Genomic DNA, 25,488 nt, shown 5'->3' with positions numbered 1-25,488 from the left:
TTTCATATACAGTAATCCCTCAGTTATCCAGACATGATAGAGCCAAAAGCATGTCCGGGTAGTGGCGACATCCGGATAATGAAAACTACCGGGTATTTCTCTACCACACCAAAACCCTACCTATACCCACCTCCAAACTATATTTAACTTCATTGTACAGTACCTCTGCTCAATTTGGCAGTGTTTTCCAGTCATTCAGGCATATTTAGATATCAGAACACACATAAGAATATCCAAAGTATGCTAAAAACCATGAAAACCATGCAGAAAAAACACTAAAAACCAAAAAAACACTGTACCTAAACACAACTGTATGTACAGTACCTCTCCTTATTTTGGCAGTGTTTTCCAGTCATTCTACAAAATTTTGATATCAAAACATACATAGGATTATCCAAAATAATTTTCAACACCAAGAAATCCACGCCAAAAAAACACTGAAGACAAAAGGACACCCTATATATACGCCACTGAATGTATAGGACCCCTCCTAATTTTGGCAGTGTTTTGAGGTCAATCTGCCACATTTAAACATCAAAACACACATGGGAATATCTAGAGTAATGCCAGACACCAAAAAAAACATTAAAAAAAAAAAATACTGAAAACCAAAAACCACAATACCTATACACCACTGTTATGTACAGTACCTCTCCTTATTTTGGCACTGTTTTCTGGCCAGTCTGCCATATTTAGACATCAGAATACACAGTGGAATATCCAAAGTAATGCTAAACACCAAGAAAACCATGAAAAAAAAAAAAAATAGAACCAAAAAACACCTGACCTAAACATGACTGTACTGTACGTACAGTACCCCTCCTAATTTTGGCACTTATCAGGTCAATCTACCATATTTAGACATCAAAAGACACATAGAAATATCCAAATCAATGCACAATACAAAGAATTACCCATATTAATGCTAAACATCATGAAAACAATGTATAAACAACAAAAAAATGTTGTCTGTGACGAGTGAATGCTCCTGGGGTTCAGAAAAAATTCCACGGCCAATTATGCCACCATAAATTGGTTATATTAGTATAAATGGTATATGATCATCTTCATTGGTGTTTATACAAGATAAGCTAGTAAAAACACATAAAACTGAAAATTAAAAGTACAGAAATGGAGCCATAATAAAGTGTTCAGGACCTAGTGCAGCTTGTACAGCTCCCTACCCGTATCCCTGGCGACCTTGGAGAGAGCTCCAACATACTTGACCTCTTCCTTACAACTAATCCTTCTGCTTATGCTGTTAGTCTTTCCTTCCTGCTGGTGCCTCTGATCACAACCTTATTACCTTAACCTGTCCTGTTGCTCCGGTGCAGCCTGTGGACCAAAGAAACGTCAATTGTGGTACTTTGGAGCTGCTGATTGGGAGGCCCTCAAGCAGTACTTCTTTGATTTTCCCTGGAACGATTACCGCTTCCATGGCCAGGAGCCATCTGAGTGTGCCTTGCGCATTATGGAGGTTATTCTCTCAGGCATATAAGCATACACTCCTTTCTCATATCCTTTAACCAATACAAGAAAGCCTTGGTTTAATCACGCTTGTTCTGATCCTGTCCACAACAAGGAAAGGACCTACAAAAGGCACAGGAGCCAACCCACCCCAGAATCACATCTTTTTTTATGTTCCTGCCCAGAATCGTGCTAGGTCTGTTCTTCGCTATGCAAAAAAAGATTTCATACGTACTAAATGCTCTTAACTCTCCAACTCGATTTCTTCCCGCTGTTTCTGGCACCTTGCCAAAAGCCTTTCTAACAACTTTACCTCATCATTCTTCCCTCCTCTTTACTACTCTGATGGCCCAATAGCTATTTCTACTGATAAAGCAGATATCTTCGTTCAGACTTGCTCCTCCAATTCCACCTTAGACGATTCCGGTGCTGTTCCTACATCACTTCCCTCTTCCTAGTTCCTCATAGCTGACATTAAAATGTCTTCAGTTGATGTACATTCTGCCATGAGTGGCCTCAACACTAACAAGGCATGTGGGCCTGATAGAGTCCCTCCTGTTGTCCTCAAGAACTGTGCTTCTGTGCTTACACCCTGCTTGGGTAAACTCTTTCACCTTTGTCTATCAACTTATACCTTTCCTTCTTGCAGAAAGCTTCCACTCTTTCAGCCAGTCCCAAAGAAGGGTGACCATTCCCAACCCTCTAACTATCGTCCAATTGCTTTAACATCCTGTGTCTCAAAGGTTTTTGAGTCAATTCTTAAAAGAAAAATTTTAAGGTATCTTTCCTATCACAACCTTCTTTCTGATCGTCAGTATGGGTTCCGTCAAGGACGCTTCACTGGTGATCTTCCCACCTACCTTTCAGACTCCTGGTCATCCTCCTTTCGGGACTTTGGCGAAAGCTTTGCCATTGCGCTTGACATATCAAAGGCTTTCGATCGAGTCTGACACAAATCTTTAGTTTCCAAACTATCCTGTTACGGTTTCTAGCCTTGTATGTGTGCCTTCATCTATACCTTCCTTTCTGGTCGTTCTATAGCTGGTGTTTTAGACGGCCATCGTTCTTCTCCTAGATCTATCAATAGTGGTGTTCCTCAAGGCTCTGTCCTATCACCAACTCTCTTCCTTTTATTCATGAATGACCTTCTAAGCTGTACATCTAACCCTATCCACTCATACACTGATGATTCCACCCTTGAACTTTCCATTCAGTTCTTGCAACATCCATCTTAGCAGTTACTTCAACAAACAAGGGATGAGGCTATGGCACGCCTAATGTCTTACTTGGCTTGTATCTCTGACTGGGGTAAAAATAATCTTGTTGTTTTTAATGCATCAAAAACTCAGTTCTTACACCTATCCTACGGTTTCTATCCTTCTATCTGTGCCTTCATCGCTAGCTTCCTTTCTGGTCGTTCTATAGCCACTGTTGTAGACGGCCATCGTTCTTCCCCTAGATCTATCAACAATGGTGTTCCTCAGGGCTCTGTCCTATCACCAACTCTTTTCCTTTTATTCATCAATGATCTTCTAAGCTGTACATCTAACCCTATCCACTCATACGCTGATGACTCCACCCTTCACCTTTCCATTCGGTTCCCGCAATGCCCATCTCAACAGTTACTTCAACAAACAAGGGATGAGGCTATGGCACACCTAATGTCTGACTTGGCTCGTATCTCTGGCTGGGGTAAAAATAATATGGTTGTTTTTAATGCATCTAAGACTCAGTTCTTACACCTATCAACTCGACAAAATCTTCCACAGGTATACCCACTAATGTTTAATAATATTCAGCTTAATCCTGCATCATCCTTGAACATGCTTGGGGTTTCAATTACTCGGGACTTATCTTGGAAAGATCATATTACGTCTTTTGTAAAATCTGCTTCAAAGAGATTGGGTGTGCTTGGCCGACTCCGCTCTTTTTTTACCCCTGCACAATTGTTGACTCTATACAAGGGTTTTATCTGCCCCTGTGTGGAGTACAACTCTCATGTGTGGGTAGGCTCCCCACATACAGCTCTTCTCAATAGGGTGGAGTCAAAGGCTTTTCATCTCATTAACTCTCCTCCTCTCACTGACTCCCTTCAACCTCTGACTCTTCGCCGCACTGTTGCATCTTTATTTCTTTTCTATCGCTACTTTAATTGTCACTGCTCTTCTGAACTGTCTGCTTGCATTCCTCCACCTCTACGACAGGCGCGTAGCACCCGTCTGGCAGCAAACTCTCATCCCTTTTCTGTCCAACTCTCTAATGCAAGAGTTAACCGTTACTCCCAGTCTTTCATTTATGCAACAGGTCAACTTTGGAACTGTCTCCCTCTGTCTGTATTTCCTGCTGCCTATGATCTCCAGTCTTTCAAACGCAGTGTGTCCAAGCATCTCAAAATGATCGGATCTTGAATTTGGCTCTCTCTTGTATTTTGTTTTTCTCTTGGAGGGAACTGTTACTGCGGGCTCATGGCCTTTGGTTCCTTCTTGCTCACAAAAAAAATAAAAATAAAAAACTCTGTCTCTTTGCTGCACTGTTGCATCTTTATCACTTTTCTGTTGCTATTTCAATGGTCACTGCTGCTCTGAACTGTCTGCTTGCATCCCTTCACTTCTACGACAGGCGTGTAGCACCCTTCTAGCAACAAACTCTCATCCCTTTTCTTTCCAGCTCTCTAATGCAAGAGTTAACCATTACTCCCAGACCTTCATTTATGCAACAGGTCAACTCTGGAACTGTTTCCCTCAGTCTGGATTTCCTACTTCCTATGATCTCCTGTCTTTCAAATGCAGTGTGTCCAAGCATCTTCAAATGAATGGATCTTGAATTTGGCTGTTGTATTGTTTTTTCTCCTTGGAAGAAACAGTTTACAGGCTCCTGGCTTTCAGTTCCTTCTTCCTTGCATTGAAAAAAAAAAAAAAAAAAAAATGACCTTCATATAACTTCCCACCATCCTAGTTCAAAATTTTACCAACACCTTCCAAGAGTTAAGACTATGTGTAGATGCAAAATTTGATAAGGTTTTTCATTTACTCTGCGGAATTTTAATACTACCAATAGTAGTCAAATAAATCGCAATAAAACATTGAAAACTCACGAGTCAATGTTATCACTACAGAGGTGGGTAGGGACTGAGGAAGTAACGGGGGAGCCGGGAGGGTATGGAGGAGGGACAGGAGAGAGAGAAAAGCAAAGCTGTGGGCAGGATTCTCCCCCTTCTGTCATTAGGCGGACTGACACTTTTGCCGTACATTTACTTTTGGCTTGCCGTCTGTTAGATGCTGAGTGGCCATGTGAGAACACAGCTCACCGTGACTGGGGGACTTTCACCCCTTGGTAGAGAGACTGACGGCTGCTGTCGCCAAACATGTAATGGCTTGTGGCCTGTGTTTGATGGAGGTGGCGGTTGGGAAAGACTTAGCCCCTGTGGCCGCACGATATTAGACATTCGGTGGGGAATGCGTACAGACGTTTTGACACTGCTTGCGGGTTACGGCCCTATTTATCGGGTGCTGTAAGTTTGGAGTGATAGGATGAGCATGTGACCTTGACCATTCAGTACAGGGGTGGACGGGCATTTTCGCAGTGGTTGTGGGTTGCAGACTACTTCCCACCCACGGCTCGAGCCCAGTGGCCATGATACTGAATGTTTGAACATGTCGGCTGGCCGGCCGAAGTTTTCAAGGACATTCACGTCTGGATAATAACAAGTAAATTTGGATGATGGTTTAATAGAGCCAAGGCCCAGCATCTGGATAATGAACATGTCTGGATACTAGACTTCTGGATAAACGAGGGACTACTGTATCAATTTCATTGAAACCCACTGAGCCATGGCTCAGTGGGTTAGAGCGCTTTGATTGAAGGGTCTGAGGTTCAAGTCCACCCACAGGTCACTGGTAGACATCAGGAAGGGCATCCAGTCATAAAGTGCAACATTCTCTAAAACCAAAGTCCTCTACCTAGGGGCAATGCCTTAGTCCTTATCGATAAAAGGGGACACCGTTAAAAAAAAAAAAAAGTCCGCACCTCTTTTCATTGCTCATTTATTTTAGGTAGCAACTTTATAACATTCAGACTTTATCCCATCTGACCCTTCTGCATCTTTGGTTTTCAAATTCCTCAGTGATTTTACAACCTATTCAGTTTTAACATACGGCCTGTCAATGGATGTTGTTACTGTACTTTCATTGTCCAGATTACCATATCCATGTGTTCCACCAGTGTATCTGGTATGTTATATACGTATGAGGCATCTATTTTGTTTGCTTTGTTTTTCCAAATATCCTCTAGCTATACAGGGTGTCCTGGGAGTTAAGCCCGAAACTTGAATTGTGAAGACCATTTTCTCCTATAAGGTCATCAGTAATTTTTGCTCCATAACGGTTGAGGTTTGGACAAATGTTTATGTATCATTTTTTGCTTAGAATCCCCTCATCTATCATTTCCCAAAGTTTTGGGCTTAACTCCCTGGACACCCTGTATACTTCTTCCTCTTCTGTAGCTGTTCCATGTATGCCATATAGGCTATTGTTTTCATGTTTTTGGTAAATATTTCTTTAGAAATTTTCAAATTTAGAAACTGCAGTTTCTGGTGCAAGTTTTGTTTTCTCTGGACTGTACTTTTTTTTTTTTTTTTTTTTTTTTTAATCATCAGTGTGAGCTACTTCCACTCACATGATGTAGCGGTGCCTTCTTTTTCCTTCACCTTTGTCCCTGCTTTTCTGTGTCTGCTCTCTCTCTCTTCCTATTTCTCCCAGCTTTCTTGTCATATTTTATTACTCATATTTGTCTTCTGGTGTCTTTATATTGAATGACAAACCAAGTGGTTTTCTGTGAGCCAGGAAACTATTTACAATGCTGGTTGGTAACCATATAACCAACCCACGTGTGTTCCTTAGTTACGTGTTAACAAGTGGGTTGGCAGAGTTAGCACCCCTCCCCGTTAAACCACAGACTCAAAGACAAATGGCCTCTCTTTACGGGAGTAGCCTGTAGCGTGTGGCAATAGACCAATAAATCGATAGTTAGCTACTTTGCCTGTCAGCTTATTGATGTACTGTATTCCCACAGTCTTTTGCTTCTTTCAGTGCTTCCTTGTATCTTCTCCCTCACCTTTTTGTCACGCTTTGCTGTTGCTTCTTTGATAATTTCTTGCACTTTATATTTTTGCTGCTTATATTTGTTCCTCATTCTTTTTCTTATTCCTTTCTCAATTTTCTTTTCTCTCTAATATTTTTCTCTTTTTAATTTCCTTTGAATCATAGTTCAGCCAAGGCCATGCCAGATAATTCATTTGTTGGATATTGCTGTATTACCCACAACCCCTATGGAACAATATACAAGTCTCCCTCTCATTAGACAAAACCATCCCTGTACCAATTTCCCTTAACCACCTTTATATATTTGTTATAGAATTCTTATGCAACCATTCATATGTTATCTTAGTGTGATTTTAATGATTATGCAAAATGCAGTTCCTTCATATGTATTCCACCATAGGCCAATCTCATTCACACTGAATGCTTATTCATTTTGGGCGGGAAGAATGAGAAAGAGGCATCGATGGAAATGAGCAGAGCTTAAACAGGGGACTGACTACCTATGTAAATTACTTAACACAAAGGTGACCCCCTGGTGCCAACTGCATGCATATTTATGTAAACATGAGCCTGTCTAGGTTTATATCCAAGGACTGGTTGGGGTTTATTGCCCACGTAATGCCATGTAGGGATGAATGAGGCTGGTCACTCTCATCTCAAATGCCAGTATCAGCTAGCCTAGCCCCAGGCTACTATGTTCTTCATGGAGCAACACAGGATTAAATGATGATGGTGATTTATTATTTTCCACAAAAGGAATAGGAGAGTGGGATGTGTACAAGTACTCCTCAACTTAATGAATTGGTTCCTGGAGCTCTTATGTAAGTCGAATTTTTATGGAAGTCCATAATTACTCTTGGAGTTCCCACAGTGGAGGGAGTCAGATCAGACACATGTGCCACATCACCCTTTCACCCTTTTCCACTCCCTAAATGATGTCTACTTTTGTTTCCATCGTTATAGTGTGTTCTTTTTGTCTGCTGCTCTCACCACCACCACATGTTTTCGTTTTCCTTTTTAAAGGCTCCAACATGCTTGCATGTGTCGGCCTTGGTCACCTAATGGCGGCTCTCCATGCTGCACGATCTATTGCAGCCTCCCTGTTCAGTCCCTTAACCCTGAGGTCACAATTACCTCGTCCCATGTCTTTCTTGGTCTACCCCTCATAACCCCACCCCCAATATTAACACTTCTCACCTTCCTCACCCAATTATCATCCCCCATCCTCTCCACATGCCCAAACTATCTCAATCTACCTCTCCTCATCACAACACCAATACACTCCAGTCCCATCCTACCTCTCAACTCTTCCATCGTAAACCCAGCCCCTCCAGGCCTTGGATGCAGGGATGCACGGCACATCCACCTAATCATTGTCATTTCTGTACGTCTGAGCCGGCGAATATCTTCCTCCTTCACTGCCCAGGTCTCACTGCCATACAGCATTACACTCCTAACACATGCTGCATACAAAGACCCCTTAGCACGTAGGGAGAGTCCTCTCAATGTCAGGAGAGGCAAGAGCTCCCTGAACTTCTTCCAACCACTTCTCACCCTAGCCACAGAGCTAGCTCCAGCCCCACCTTCAGCACACAACGTCTCCCAAATAACAAAACTCTTCCACACACTCAAGAGATTCACCAGCAAGTTCAATCCTTTCACGTCTGACAATCTCCACCTGCTCACCCCAACACGCCATAAACATAATATCAGCATTATCTCGCAGTCTGCCTCTGATACCACTACATCTCTTATGCACCCATTTATCACAAACACCGCACAAGATGGAATTACTTCCCACGCCCTTGTGGCAAACTGCACATGGCCACTCTCCCTCGTCTTTGACAGTACCGCCACCAACCCTAGATATCATCATTTTTGTTTTATCTGCATTTACCCTTAAGCCCTTGTGCCCCATACCATCTCTCCACTTCCTAAACCTTTCCTCCGCCTCTCTTTCGTTCTCTGCAATCAACACCAAATCATCAGCATACAACAACTCCCACGGGAGTCCATTTCTAAGAGTCACGTGAAAGGGCTTCAAGTACCATGATAAACAACATGGGACTCAAGACTGCCCCCTGATGCACACCAACATTCACGGAAAACTCATCACTCAAATCTCCATTCACTCTCATCTGGGTGTGAGCACCCACATACATGGCCATAACCACCCTAACCAGCCACTCCTCCAAGCCAAGCTTTCTCATTGCCCACTTCACCACCTCTCTAGGGACTCTGTCAAAGGCCTTTTCCAAATCAACAAAAACTAAATATCCCTTCTCCTACCAATATATTTTTCCTGAAGCTGTTGAACAATGAATATAGCATCAGTGGTCCCCCTACCTGGCATAAACCCAAACTGCATGTCATCAATATTCACTTTTTCTCTAATCATAGCTTCTAAAACTCTCTCCATTGCCTTCATTATCTGATCTAAAAGCTTTATACCTTTATAATTTCCTCTTTCCAGGGCATCACTCTTCCCTTTATATACATTTACAATTACACTCTTCAGCCAATCGCCTGGGTAAACACACTCATAAATAATCCTATTTATCAGGTCAGTGACTAACCTCACCCCTGTATCGCCTGAGGCCTTCAACATTTCGACAGTCAACCCAGACACACCTGCTGCCTTCCCCACCTTCATCCTGCCTATTGCCTCACTCACAGTAGCAGCATCAATCAAAGGCCAAGGGCCAGACACTGGATCTGCTGGCTCTAAACCTTCCCTGTCCCAGTCAAACTCCTCATTCAACAACCGGTTATAATGCTCTCTCCATGCATCTTTAATATCCTCACTGTTCACCACTATCCTTCCTTCATCATTCTTCACACACTGCTCACCTATAATATCCCGATTATCCCTCTTCACCTGACCTGCCACCCTAAATATCATATTTTTCCTTTCCCCATGATTTAGGTTATCAAGTAATAGTCTCTGTGACTCAGACTTTGCCCTGTATACCTCTCTTCTAGCCCTCTGCTTGGCAGCCAAATATTCCTCTTTGCTACCATCCTTCTTCCATTCCTGGAAAAGCCTTCTTTTCTCCTTAACTGCAGCTTCTACATCCTCATCCCACCACCAAGTTACTTTATGTCTTGGTGGTCGTCTTGTCCAACCGCATGTTACATCAGTAACTCTCAAGACATTGTTCTTGAGGGCTCTGTACTGTTCATTAACGCCTCTGTCTATAGCTCCCTGTTCAGCCACCACTCTCCTCAACTCGCTATAGAAGGCATGCAGAGGGTGAAAATGAAAAACACAACTGTGTAGCTCCTGTTACAACAATAACCAAATGTGTACTGACAGAACAAACTGAGACTGATACAGGAAGCGCACAGTCACCATCTGGTGCCTGACTAATGACGTAGGGCTTGGCGTGCATTTTAAGTAGGTAAAATACATATTTTTATATTTGAAATTACTTTTTACATATCCTAATTTATGTAACTAGAATTTACGTAAGTGGAATAGTATCTGCAGGTGGTTGTGAGTAGAACCAAAAGCAGGAAACCAGCTACACAAGTTAGGACCTAACTTGTGTAGCTGGTTTCCTGCTTTGGTTGTCTCCTTTGTGTTACCTAACTGTTAGGTAACACAAAGGAGACACCCTGGTGCCATGTATTTACCTAGTTGTGATTTTGGGGAAAGGAGCTATGCTCGTACTGTCCTGTCTCCATAACTACTAATGTTCAGCTTGGTTTTGAAACTGTGAATATCTTTGGCATTTATCACCTCTTTATCCAAGTTATTCCATGCTTCAGTAGTTCAGTAAGGGAAGCTGTACTTCTTGATATCTCTTGCATGTGGTCCTTTTCAACTTTTTTCCGTGACCCCTCGTTTCTCTTTCATCTCACAAAAACAGGTCATTCCCATCAAGCTTCTCCATTCCCATGGATACTCGTACACGTTAATCAGATCCCCCTTATCCTTCTCTTTTATAGGATTGAGAGATTTAGACTCAACAGTCTTTTCTCTCAAGCCAGGCACCATCGTCGTTTCTGTTCTTTATATTCTTTCAGTCCTTCATATACTTTCAATCCTTCATATACTGTATCCATCTTTTTATGTGGTGACCATACCACTGCTGCATATTCCCGCCTTGGGCAAATCATTGATACAGTCAACTTTTTACCATCTCTTCGTCCAGATAAGTAAATGCAGCTGTCATGTCTCTCAAAAAGTTATATGTATCTCTGGTGATCTTGATTGTGCGATTTTCCGACGAAAGGTTGTCTGAAAACAGCTCCCCTAAGTCTTTCTCTTCTTTAGTTTTACTAATCCATTTGTTCCTCATTCTGTAATTTCCTGTTTGTCTCTTTGTACTGTTTCTAAATTCCATTACTTTACATTTCTTTGCATTAAACTGCATTTCCCACCTTTGACTCCAGTGGAAGAAGTCCAGAACAAAATTAATACCAGAATGGAAGAAACCCACTGCAAAGGATTTCAGACCTATGGCACTGACAAATATGTCATATAAATTATTCATGATGCCGGTAAAGGACAATATAGAAAAACATTTATTAAGTAATGAAGTAATGGGAACAAGCTGGTTTCACTAAGGGAGGGAAAATTGAAGACAGTCTGTTTATTTTGCAGTATTGTGAGGAGCAGAGCTACAGGATGGAAGGGCCTTTGTTGGTAATATAGAAGGACTTCTCATAGCTTGCGACTCGGAGAAAGGAGAGAAATTGATCAAAGTAATGATAAAATATAAAACTGGCCTAAGAGTAACAGAAGCAGTATTAGAGCTGTGTAGTGGAGATGGAACAGTAATGGATTTGGGAGAAGGAAAACAAGTGGAAATGGAAAATAACAGAAATTTATCTAAAGGGCACAAAAGGGACATGCCACTGAAGGCACAAAAGGCTAAGAGAGTTAGGCTGGAACAACCAACAGAGAGCCCACTGAGACAAATTGTGAAACAAACAGCAAAACAACACTGAGGAGGTGCCGTTGCAAAGGTAAAGTCTTCGCCATGCAACTGAACTGAACTGAAGTGTGGCATCACCCCAACAGGCAATGGCTGACAACATGGCATCACCCCAACAGGCAGTGACTGACAGTGTGACATTGCCCCAACAGACAATGGCTGACAATGTGGCATTGTCCCAACAGCCAGTGGCTGACAGGTGTAGCATCGCCCCAACAGGCGATGGATGACAGTGTGACATCGCCTCAACAGGTGATGGCTGACAGTGTGGCATGGTCCCAACAGGTGATGGGTGGCATCGCCCCAACAGGCAATGGGTGGCATCGCCCCAACAGGCAATGGGTGGCATCGCCCCAGCAGGCAATGGGTGGCAATGGGTGGCATTGCCCCAACAGGCAATGGGTGGCATCGCCCCAACAGTCAGTGGCTGACAGTGTGGCATCGCCCCAAGAGGCAGTGGCTGACAGTGTGGCATCACCCCAACAGGCAATGGCTGACAGTTTGGCATTGCCCCAGCAGGCAGTGGCAGACAGTGTGGCATCGCCCCCAACAGCTGATGGCTGACAGTGTGGCATCGCCTCCAACAGGCGATGGCTGACAGTGTGGCATCACCCCAACAGGCAATGACTGACAGTGTGGCATTGCCCCAACAGGTGATGGCTGACAATGTGGCATCGCCCCAACAGGTGATGGCTGACAATGTGGCATCACCCCAACAGGCAATGACTGACAGTGTGGCATCGCCCCAACAGGTGATGGCTGACAATGTGGCATCGCTCTAACAGGCGATGACTGACAGTGTGACATCATCCCAACAGGCGATGGCTGACAAAGTGTGGCCAATAGTGTGGCATTGCCCAACAAGCAGGGGCCAATTGTGTGCCACTGCCCAACAAGCAGTGGCCAATAGTGTGGCATTGCCCAGACAAGCAGTAGCAAATAGTTCGGCATTGCCCAGACAAGCAGTAGCCAATAGTGTGGCATTGCTCAACAAGCAGTGGCCAATAATGTGGCATTGCCCGGACAAGCAGTGGCTAATAGTGTGACTTTGTCCAAACAGACAATGGCCAATAGTGTGGCATTGCCCAACAAGCAGTGGCCAATAATGTGACTTTGTCCAAATAGACAATGCCCAATAGTGTGGCATTGCCCCGAGAAGGGATGGCCAATTGTACTGCATTGCCCCAACAGGTGATGGCCAACTATGTGGCATTGCCCCAAGAGGCTATGGCCAATAGTGTGGCACTGTCCCAGAGGGCGGTGGCCGACAGCGGCATTGCACCAACAGGCAATGGCCAACTACGTGGCAGTGCCCAACAGGTGATGGATGACAGTGTGGCATTGTCTCAAAAGGGAACCGCTGATAATACGATGGTTTCCCAATAGATGATTGTCAATAGTGTGGCGTTGCCCTATTAGGGAGATGGTCAGTAGCGACATTGCCCAACAGATGTTCCCCAGTGTCTCCTTAGTCTCTGCCTGGTGCAGACGCTCAAGAGAGGGTGTTGTCGCTGCACACTTTGTTTAAAGGTAGCAAGCATTTTGCATAGTTAAGACAGATCATTTACAGGGATTAAGATGTTACAAGAGGATGATAAAGGGCAGATATAAGAGGGAAGTGCAGGAGTGATTGGGTAGATACGGATTGGAGCAGATAGGGGACGTGGAAGATGTGTGCAAGATATTCACAAAGAAAACTAAGCGGCATGTGAGGTGGTGTGTGGGGGAAGAGAAGACAAAAAGGGGTGCAAGGAACAACATGGTGGAATGAAGAGGTGAGAGAGGCTGTGGCACAAAAGAAGAAAGCATATACTGAGTGGATGAGAAACATGGATGTGGAAGAAGTTGAGAGATGGAAGAGAGAGTTATATGCAGAGAGGAAGAGAGATGTGAAAAGATTTAAGAGAGAGTAAGAAAGAAGTGGATGAGGAATTTGGAAGGAAGAGAGTAAGAAAGAAGTGGATGAGGAATTTGGAAGGAATTTGAGTGTAAAGTGGAAGGAATGTAAGAAAATGTTCTGGAAAGAAGTAAAGAGAGTTAGACAGGGTGCCAAAGAAGTTAGTTGGGGAGTGAAAGATAAAAATGGTAAATTACTAGTGGAGAAGGGAGAAAAAGCGAGCAGATAAAGAGAACGCTTTAAGGAATTGTTGAACATAGAGAATGAAAGTAATGCGAATGTATGTGGCTGGGGGATGGCTGGGATATGGAGGGATGTGCTAAGAGAGGAAGAAATCAGTAGGATGGAAGTTGTGGAAGCAATGAAGTTAAAATGGGAAAAGCCTCAGGAATTGATAGAGTGCATGGTGGAAATGCTGAAGCATGGGGGAGAGTAGTAGAATTGATGTGGAAGCTGTGCAGATTGGCCTGGGATGAAGGTAGAGTCCCGGAGGATTGAAAGTCCATTATAATTATTTCCCTGTACAAAGAAAAAGGGGAAAAAGAAGTATGTGGTAGTCATAGGGGCATTTGTCTTCTTAATGTAATAGGAAAAATATTTGGTAGGATATTATTGACAAAGTTAGGGGAGTAACAGAGGAATTAGTTGAGTAGAACAGGGCGGTTTTAGGAGGGGAAGAAGTTGTGTAGATCAGATATTCATTCAAAGACCCTTAGTGGAAAAGTTTCTAGAGAAGAGAAAGAAATTGTATGCGGTCTTCATGGATTAGGAGAAAGCACATGACAGGGTGGATAGACAAGGATTGTGAAAAGTATTAAGAATATAATATTATGGGGCAGATGGGAAGTTGTTGAAAGTCGTGAAGAATATGAATGAGGGTGCTACGGGTGCCGTGCGTGTGGATAGTAAACTGAGTGAGTTTTTCAATTTGAAGGTTGGATTGAAACAGGGATGTGTCATGTCTCCATGGTTGTTCAGTCTGTATATGGATGGGGTTATGAAAGAGATACAAGGTAGGGCAGTGGATGTTGGAGCAGCCCTAGTGAGAGAGGTCAGTGTTTGGAAACTCCCTGTACTGTTGTTTGCAGATGATACTGTGTTGTTAAGTGAAGACGAAGGGGAGCTGCAAGGCCTGGTGGATGAGTTTAGAACAGTGTGTATGAAATGGAATCTGAAGGTGAATGTAGGGAAGGGTAAAGTTATGGTTTTTGAGAGAAGTGAAGTCAGTGAATGGATAGTGAGGTTGGATGAGAAAATGGAAAATGTGAGTGCGTTTAATTACTTGGGTAGTGTGATGAGTAAAAATGGAAGTTTAGAGGGTGAAGTGTTTGCAAGGGTACAACAAGGAAGAAAGGTTGCTGGTTCCTTGAAAGAGGTAATAGGAAACAGGGAAGTGAGCATGGAAGTGAAAACGTTACTACATGAGAGTATTATGGTACCAACTCTAATGTATGGAAGTGAAGCTTGGACCTTGCTGGAGGGACAGAAGTCAAGAGTGAGAGCAGTGGAAATGAGTTATTTCAGAGGAGCATGTGGAGTACTGCCCTGCTCGACTGGTGCTACAGTCTGCTCCTGTAGCCCTCTCTGTCCCGAGACTGACTATCTGTCCACATTGGATCCCAGTGTGGGTTCTTGGCTACTCCCTCGTGTGACACTTCCCCACTGCAGGGGGCCACCTTGACATGGTGGCAGGGCTTAGAAAGAAATTTTGAAAGGAGTATAATCGACAAATGTAGGGAGAGAACCCTTTTTTATTATAATATATATATATATATATATATATATATATATATATATATATATATATAGATAGATAGATAGATAGATGCTTGACAATGTCATATTGAAACACAAGGAAGGAATCAGTAAGCTGAAAGTAGAAGGATAGGTTTACAAAAGTGCGGTAATTAAAACTGAAATAGTAAACAAAAATTTCCAGTCAGTTTTCACTTTGTGGGACGGAGGGAGTGACTAGAAATGTTGTGCAAAACAGATATGAAAGTGGAAGTGCAGGAAGAGTATAAATTACTTGAAATGTAAGATGTAAGGAAGGCCCAAATGCCTGATGAGATCTCAAACTATATACTAAAGGAATGGAGAGAACTAGTTGATAAGATTCAAGTTGTGAGTTCTGTTGATGGGAAAGCGCCTGGGGCTTAGAAGAGGAATATTCTGTACCAATTGTAAAGAAGGGAACAAAGAAAAAAACCTGAATTATGTAGCTGTGTCCCTATCCGACGTGGTCCCAAAATTGTCTGAGGGAATCCTAAAAGACAGATGAATAAAATATTTGGAGGAGATGGACATTTTGGCAGAAAAGCAGTTTGTATTCAAGAATAGAAGATTGTGTATCTCTAACTCGTTGAGCTCCTACTCAAGAATGACTGAAGTGCTACAGGAGAAAGATAATTGGGTGGATTGTGTACATTATACTTATCTGGAGTACCATTGACAAAGTACCCCACGAGTGACTAGTGTGGAAATTTGAGCACATAGAAGGAATGGATGAAAGACTCCAAGACAGGCAGACAGATGAGAACAGTAATAAAGCTGACAGTGTCAGGGAGGTGGGAAGTAGCAAATGGAGTCCCACAAGGCACGGTGGTGGCGCCCGTAATATTCCGAATCTACATAAACGATACAGTGAATGTATTGAACAGTTATGCAAGCCTGTTTGCAGACGATGCAAAGATCATGAGGAGATTCGAAGTTGAAAAGGACTGGAAAATGATGCAGAAAGATATGGACTGCGTGAAATTCAATGCTAAAAATGTCAAAATTCTGAATATAGATAGCAGAAGTAGGCGGTTATCTCTGAAGTACTCAATGGAAGACAATCAATCACCACCGTGAGTGAAGTAAAAGACCTGGAAGTTTTGATAAAAGAAATTTTGTCACCACCAAAACAAGATTGACAGATATATAACCTGTTCACAGATATATGAGTGGAAATTCAATATATGAATGAGATGATGAAAAAACTAATGCTGGCTATGATTCGCCCCAGACTGGAATATGCAGCAGTGGTGTGATCTCCAAATAAAAAGGAAGATATAAAACAAGATCAAAAGAATACAAAGAACATCAACCAAGACGGTCCCTAGCCTGACAGATCTATCATACAAGGAATGGCTAGAAATCCTGAGTCTTCCTTCCATAGAAGAAAAGAGAGTGAGTTGCGACATGATTGCAGTCATCAGGGCCATGATGGTAGCAGACAAAATTAGCATAAAAGACTTGCTTGTATGGGATGGGGGAGCAAGAAGAGGACGTGGAAAGAAATTAAAAAAAGAGGTTGCTTGAAAAATATCAAGAAGTACAGTTTTCCATATTGATGCACTGACCAGCGGAATTGCCTGGACATCGAAATTGTACAGTTCAAAAATTTAAAAGAGTTAAAAACAAAGTTTGACCAATTGAGACACGGAGGCCGGACCCAACAACATAGCCAGGTAAATACAACTAAGAAAATATACGCATACATGCTGACACACATAACGTAACATAAATACAACTATGAAAATATACGCATGCATCCTGACACTCACCCACCCACCCACCCACACTCACCCACGCACCCCCCCCACACAACACACACACACACACACACACACACACACAATCACCAATGCGGGCACAATCTCTCTCTCTCTCTCTCTCTCTCTCTCTGTGTGCATATAGTGTACATTTGTTTGTCTGTCATTAATATTTTAACATCTCTTTCTATCTGTAAGGCTTACTCTTAAGCTGTTGCTGTCTCTATTGCAGTCTCTGTCCCTCTGTTTCTCTATCGTCTCAAACACACACACACACACACACACACACACACACACACACACACACACACACCGCTTGCTGGTGCAGTGCTAACGTTCTCGCTTGCCTGCTGGTGGACGGGAGTTCGTGCTTCGTTCAGGTTGCGAAAAGTTTCACTGACGAAGTGGGTGGTTACTCTTCCCCTTGAGCAAGGGGACGGGTGTGTGCGTCTGTGAAGGTCACAGCCTTGCCGTTAGATCTGACTATATGAGCTCTCAGCTCCCTTCCGGAAGGGTAAAAGCTGACGATCACGATCATCAAGTGATCCTGACTGACCCGGTGAATTACACACACACACACACACACACACACACACACACACACAAACAGTTCATGTGCACGGATTTGTGAGTGCGTGCTTTGAGTGTGCGTTTGTATGTGACCAAGAACTTGAGTGTGAGCATGTGTCCTTGAGTTCATCCCTATGTGTGTGTGTGTGTGTGTGTGTGTGTGTGTGAAAATAAACAGTGATCCCAACGCAGGAGGCCTGGGGTGCCCATTGATTAGGAATTGTTTTTGTCAACGATCCACTTATAATGCATTAATTTCTTGCTGCAGTGTGTTGATAGTTATAGTATATATGTTTACATGTAGTGTTTATTTTACTGTAATCCTAGTGTGATCAAGAGTTTTAAGTGTAAAGTCTGCTCTGGATGTAAATTCCAGTTAAGAATGATAGATGGTTGGGTAGGGGCATGCACAAAGGTTAGGAGTTAGGTTAGAGGTGGGTGGAGCTTGTTTTGTCCACTCCCTTCCTCCTTCCCTAGGTATACAGGGATAGAAATTGGGCACCATTGAGCAGGAAATAGGTCTCGTGTGTAAATATGGTATAGTGATAAAGTACACATCATAGTCATTATTATACTCACCTACTATTGGCACCTACGCAAAAACCACGAACTCATCCATCATGCAGAACTTGGTTACATTTCACAGCACTACAACTACAAGTGAGGAACAGGAGGGCAGGAAATGGTTGGCTTTGCATGCTGAATGAGCTGCTCAGCAATGTACTCTGACTGCCTGGGGTTTGTTGCTGTGCTTCATTGTCTGCTACTCTGTCTGAGCCAGGTGATGCACAGTACTGCTGAAAAATGCATAGTATCATTGATTGCTTCATGTTTCAGCCTCGGGTATTGGCAAAGTCCGATGGATATTGCTCAACACAGCCTGCCTACCAGGTGTGGATATTCCATTAGGCTGGATATTATAATAACAGATAATTGAGAGTTTAATGTGTATAATTATTTGACCATAAATACAGTATGTGTGTGTGTGTGTGTATATATATATATATATATATATATATATATATATATATATATATATATATATATATATATGTGTGTGTGTGTGTGTGTGTGTGTGTGTGTTTGTATATATTATGCATTAAAACACCGAATAAATATGAAGAGAGAGTTTATTCAGAAGTAAAAGTAAATAAGAGGACTGTTAAAGATAAAAAGTAACCTCATAAACCACCACTTTATACCCCTACTTTACGACATTTCATGTGCTGTTCATTTATTGTTCTGCCGGTGTGCTCGTTGGTTGTTTTGGGAGGAGAAAGTGTGGTGGATGATATGTACAATACGAATTGTTGGGTTGAGAGTGATTTTGGGGACATGCCTTTCCTTAGGCAAAATTATCCCGCATAGATGTTGACCAATACATCAATGGCAGTGCTGACTGATGTATTAAAACCACATATGGTGAGTTGCTCATCATAACATCCACCCACCATTACGCTAACGTTGTATTTGGCGCAAAACAATGCAGCTTGGATACTGCATGGTCCCAGGAATTGGCCCTACTATTCGCGAGTCAATTTAACCAATCCATAGAACCATCCTTTGGGCTCAGAATTGTCTCTCGCTTGTACAATTGCAGTATAGGGGATCAGTCACTTTGGCATGGTCCGTTTCCTTTCTGAGATTCCCCATTCAATTATGTATGGATCAGACATTAATGGTGCAGGTGACCGTGGTGGTTGTGTGGGGTTCCCTTGTGGCGTGGGCAACACTGGTGGTGTTGAGGTCCCTTCAGGTGTAGGGGACCCTGGTTGTGAGAGGGACCCTTTTGGTGTGGGGGACTGTATTGTTGTGAGGGACTCTCGTGCAGTTCGGGACGCTGGTGGTTTGGGGGACCCTGATGGTACAAGGGACCCTGGAGGAGTGGGGGCCCCTGGTGATCTGGTGGTCCCTGGTGGAGTTGGGGACCCTGGTTTTGTTGAGGTTCCTGATGAAGAGGGGGACCCTTGTGGAGTGGGAGATCTTGGTGGTGTTAGGGACCCTGGTGGTGTTAGGGACCCTGATGGTGTGGGTGTTCCATGTGGTTTTGGGGTCCCTGGTGTTGTGGTGGACCATTTTGGTGTTTTGTACCCTGGTTGTGTAGGGGACCCTGGAGGAGAGGGGAACCTTGGTGGTGTAGGGGACCCTAGTAGTGTAGGGGTCCCTGGTGGTGTAAGGGACCCTGATGGTGTGGGTGTTCCTTGTGGTCTTGGGGTCCCTGGGGTTGTGAAGACCCTTTTCGTATTTTGTACTCTGGTGGTGTAGGGGACCCTGGTGGTGTAGGGAACCCCTGGAGGTGTAGGGGACCCCAGAAGTGTAGGGGAGACCTCTGGTGAGTAGAGGGGGACCCTGGTGTTGTGGGGGACTCTGATGGTTTGGAGGTACCTGATGATGTGTTCCCTGGCTTTGGTGGGGGATCCTGGTGGTGTGAGTGACCATGATGGTGTGGCGGTGCCTGATGATATTGGCGTCCTTGGTTTTGTGAGGGACCTTGGTGGTGTGAGGGACCCTCTTGGTTAATGTGAGACCCTGGTCGTGAAGGGGACCCTAGTTTTGCAGGGGACCCATTTGGTGGTTTGTATCTTGGTGTTGGAGGGGACACTGGTGGTGTAGGGGACCCTGGTATAGTGGGGGAGCCTGCTACTGTGGGGGACCCTGGTCTTGTTATGGCCCCCGATGATGCGGGGATCCCTGATGATTTAGGGGACCCTGATCGTGTAGGGATTCCATGTAGTGATGGTGTACCTGGGGGGCATGGTGGTGTGTGGGGGAACACTGGTGATGTGGGGGTCCCTTGACGTGTGGGGGACTCTGGTGGAGTTGGGGACGTTGGTGGTTTCGTGGACCCTGATGGTACAGGGGTCCATGGTGGTCAATGGGGGGCCTGTGGTGGTGTGGGGGACCTTGGTGGAGTGTGGGACCATGGTGGTGTGTGGTGCCATGGTGGTGTGGGGATCCTGGGATGCTTTCGGATCCCTGGTGGTGTGGAGGACCATGGATTTGTGTGGGAGACCATTGAGGTGTCAAGGCCTTTTCTGGAGTGCGTGGGAATGCTCTGGTTTGGAACCATGCATCTGCGCCACAATAGCTTGGTCTGGAGGGATGTGGATTCAGGAAAGAGTGTGGGATATAAGTTTTTTATTTTTCTGTAATTTGAATTTATTATTGACAATGTTATTCTTTCACGCGTTTTTTTCCCGTTGTCTTTTTTTCTAAATAAAAATTGGACACTGGAAAGTACACAGGCCAACGTAAAGTTATGTGTAGATTATTTTGGCAACCTGGACAATCCTAAAAATAGTTACAACCCTGGTGTTAAACATAGTAATTCCCTGCTGTTAAAAATAATTACTTTCCTCCTCTGTTAAACATAGTTACTATCCCACGCTGATAAACACAATTAATATCCAGCTGTTAAAAAAAGTTAATAGTCTGCTGTTGAACCCGAGGTAATGTCCTTCTGTTAAACAAAGTTTCTATCCTATTCTTAACCATAGTTAAAATCTATCTATCTATCTATCTATCTATTGCCAGACGCCTCTGTATCCCGTTTGGGAGTGGCTAAACAAATCGCCTCCAAGTCGCCCTGTCCCCCGCCATTTCACTCCCCTGCTCCCAACTCACACCACCCCTCTCTCATATACCTCTCCACCCCATCTCTCCATCTCATCCTCGGCCTCCCCCTCCCTCTTTCCCCCTCCACCTCACTCACATACACCTCTCCCCATCAGTCTTTCTCACCCTCCATCCCCTCTCCACATGGCCAAACCACCTCAGTGTGTTCCTCATAACGCTTCCTATCACATCCACATCAACACCACAACGCTCCTTTATATCCTTTCATTCGTCAGCCTGTCTCTCCATGTGACTCCACAGGCTCCTCTTAAATAACTCATTTCCACGGCTCTCACTCTTGACTTGTGTCCTTCCAACAACGTCCAAGCTTCACTTCCGTATCGTTAGAGTTGGTATCACAATACTGTCATGTAGTAACTATTTCACTACCATGCTCACCTCCCTGTTTCTTATCACTGCTTTCAAAGAACCAGCAACCTTTCTTCCCTGCTGTACCCTTTCAAGCACTTCACCCTCCCAACCTCCATCTTTACTCATCACACTACCTATAAGTACTTAAAACGTACTCACATTTTCCAATTCCTCACCATCCAACCTCGCTGTACGATTCACTGACTTCACCTCTCTCAAAGACCATCACTTTACTCTTCCCTACATTCACCTTTAAAATTCCGTTTCTTACACACTCTCTCAAACTCATCCACCAAGCCTTGCAGCTCCCCTTCGTCTCTTCACTCAACAACACAGTATCATCTGCAAACAACAGTACAGGGAGTTTCCAAACACTATCCCTCTCTCACCAGGGCCACTCCAATATCCACTACCCTACCTTACTTACCTCTTTTATTACCCCATCCATGTACAGATTGAACAACCATGGGGACACATGACACATCCCTGTTTCCAACCCAACTTTCAAGAAGAGAAAAAATTCACTTAGTTCACCATCCAATACGCATCTGCAGCCTTCGCACCATCGTACATACTCTTCCTACAGCATTCAACAACTTCCCATCTACTCCATATATTCTTAACACTTTCCACAATCCTAGTCTATCCACCCTGTCATATGCTTTCTCCAAATCCCATGAAAGCACCATACAACTTCTTTCCCTTCTCTAGAAACTTTTCCACTAAAGATCTGAGAATGAATATCTGATCTACACAACCTCTTCCCCTTCCTAAAGCCTCCCTGTTCTTCTCCAACTAATTTCTCTTGTTCTTTCTCTAACTTTCTCAATAAGTATCCTATCATACACTTTTCCTATTATGCTAAGAAGACAGATGCCCCTATGATCACCACACACTTCTTTTTTCCCCTTTTCCTTTGTACAAAGGAATAATTATACCTGACTTCCAATCCTCCGGGACTCTACCTTCCTCCCAGGCCAATCTGCACATTTTCCACATCCATTCTACTACTATCTCTCCCCCCATGCTTCAGCATTTCACCACACACTCCATCAATTCCTGGGGCTTTTCCCTGATTTAACTTTTCTTCATTGGTCTTCCACAACTTCTCATCCTACTGATTTCTTCCTGTCCTCTCACCTCCCTCCTTCTCCCAGCCATTCCCCAGCCACTTATTACTCGCATTAAGCTTCCATCCTCCACGTTCAACAATTCCTTAAAGTGTTCCCTCTCCATCTGCTCACTTTTTCTCCCTTCTCCACTAGTAATCTACCATTTTTATTTATCTTCTTCTTCACTCCCCTGCTAACTTCACTCCCACCCTGTCTTACTCTCTTTTTTCACCTCTTTCCAGAACATTTTCTTACAGTCCCTCCCACTTTACACTCAAATTCCTTCCAAAGTCCTCATCCACTCTCTTCTTACTCTCTCTTACTAATCTTTTCACCTCTCTCTTCTCTTCTCTACATATAACTCTCTCTTCCGCCTCTCAACTTCTTCCACGCCCCTATTTCTCATCCATTCATTGTATGCTTTCTTCTTTTTGTTCTTAGTTAAAATCCTGCTGTTAAACATACGTTATTATCGTACTGGTAACATAATTACTATCGTGCTATTAAACAAAGTTACTATACTGCTGTTAGACATAGTTACTATACTGCTGTTAGACATAGTTATTTTATCACCTGCTGATAAAAATAGTTATTATCCTGATGTTAAAGAAAGTTACTATACTACCCACTAAACATAGTCAAACATAGTTACTCGCCCTTCTGTTAAACAAAGTTAATATCCAGCTGTTAGACATACAGTAGTTACTATCTCGTTGAAAAAAAATAGTTACTATCCCGTTTCTATACATAATTTCTATCCTTCTTGTTAAACAAATTTACTATCGTTTTGTTAAACATAGTTACTATCCAGCCTTTAATATGGATTACTATCCTGCTGTTAAACATAGTTACTCTCATGCTGTTAAACATAGTTACTCTCATGCTGTTAATCATAGTTCCTCTCCTGTTTTTTCAACATAGTTGAAACCCTGCTGTTAAACATAGATACTATCAAACTGTTGCCCAATTAAAATCCTTTGTTACACTTCATCTTTTTAAGAAATAGATGGATAGATATGTAGATACATACCCTCGACAAGTTGATAGAGATAGAGGGGGAAACAAGATACAGTACTGTTCTCATAAAGGTCTTTGTATAAACTTGTAAAATAGTTATATATATATTAGACTTGTGGGACGAGTGGTTGTTATACGTGAGTAGTTTGTAAGTAGATAATCATCGTTCCCATTTGTCATGCAATGACAGGAGAGGTAAAGAATAGTATGGGACTATTTTTATTTGTCTTTTGAAATATTAACAAAATCTCTCACACACGAGTGGAAGTTAAGTAGAGTCCTCCTCTCTCTCTCTCTCTCTCTCTCTCTCTCTCTCTCTTCCATGTTGCTAAGCCCTTCTCCCTACTACCTGTCCGCTTCTATGGCCTGTCTCCTTCTGAGCTCTCTTTCCTCAATTCTGGTGAAACGGGGTCGTGTCACGTGTGTTACACTGTGGTTGGAAAGTTCCAGAAACCTGTGTGTGAGTATGTATGTCACTAGGCTTTGTTCGCCTGCTATCTTGCTGACACACTACCTACATCATCTGACATTGCTACTTCCTATGTGTCGTCGACAATTCCTCAGTTAACTTGCAAGATCATTTCCCTTTCCCAGGCTCGCATGGAGCTGTCGATCTATCTATTTATCTATCTGTCTATTATGATTTGTAATTATAATATGGACTCATAACATTGCTCGGCCATGCCGCTGAAGGTCCTCCGACCTTGCAATCATCATTGACATATGCTAATCTATTAGTACATAATATTGATTATAATATTGTATACATATAATATTCATAGTAAATTGCAAGTGATCTAGTAATACATTTTAAACAAGTTGTATACATATTTGAATAAATGCAATGGTTGTTGTATGACATTTTGTAAGATGTGTATGTATAACAGACATACGCATATAATTGTGCAATGGTAATACTGCTAGGTTATACATTACATATTGAGTTTTTCCCTTTAGTAATGTCTAATATTTCACCTAACTTGTATGATGATACTGGTAATACAGAATTGTGGTATAATTGTATGACTTTAAATAATATTGTAGTAATATTGTGGTAATACATAATTGTAACATTTTATGAATTGTTACATAATATTGTGATAATGCATAATTGTGTTGACCTTATAATTGTAGTTACATTTTGTTAACCCCATAACCGCTGGACGTCACTTTCGTGATACTTGGGAGCAAGGGACTTCATGCCACAAGGCGTCGCTTGTGTGGATTCTGTGTTATTTTGAATTCACCCGGGCTTCCAAGTGGGGGCTTGTATCATCTATCAGTACTGCCAATGTCCAACACTCAGTCAGCACTCCTAATCTCATCTGTACTCCCATCCATTGTTGACAATTTAGCCATTTCTCCCCGTTTTTGACTCCCCGCCCGACCCCCCTCCATTACCCTATCCTCTCACCCACTTCTGCCTTCGGCCGTGCTACAGCTAAGTAAATCTTCCTCGTGGAATTTTTCACTGATTTCATCCATTGAAATAAGCCCTATGTCCTATTCTTATACCAAATAATATATACAAGAAAGAAATAAGGTAAGTGAGAGTGCCATACAACTGGAATTGGCTAATTATCACCTGACAACACCTCACGTGCACTCGTTCGCTAATTTTCGCTGTTTTTTTCCCTTTGAAATATGCCGTATAATCTATTTTCGTAATAAATATACATGTAAGGAGGGAAGGGAGAAGCCTAAGTGATATTTACACATTCACCTGGAACTACCTAATTCTTATAATGTATTGTCTAGATTTCCTGCCAATCATTTTGTGCTATACATAGCTGTTTCAAGAGGCTAACATTGGTAGCACTGGAATATCCCCCTAAGTAGGGGCCCCTCTACCACGGTCCC

The sequence above is a fragment of the Coenobita brevimanus genome, chromosome 4 (assembly GCF_032717465.1).
Source record: "Coenobita brevimanus isolate Jiangsu-jjx chromosome 4, ASM3271746v2, whole genome shotgun sequence".
Taxonomy (NCBI): Eukaryota; Metazoa; Arthropoda; class Malacostraca; order Decapoda; family Coenobitidae; genus Coenobita; species Coenobita brevimanus.
Note: the sequence above shows the minus strand (reverse complement) of the source record.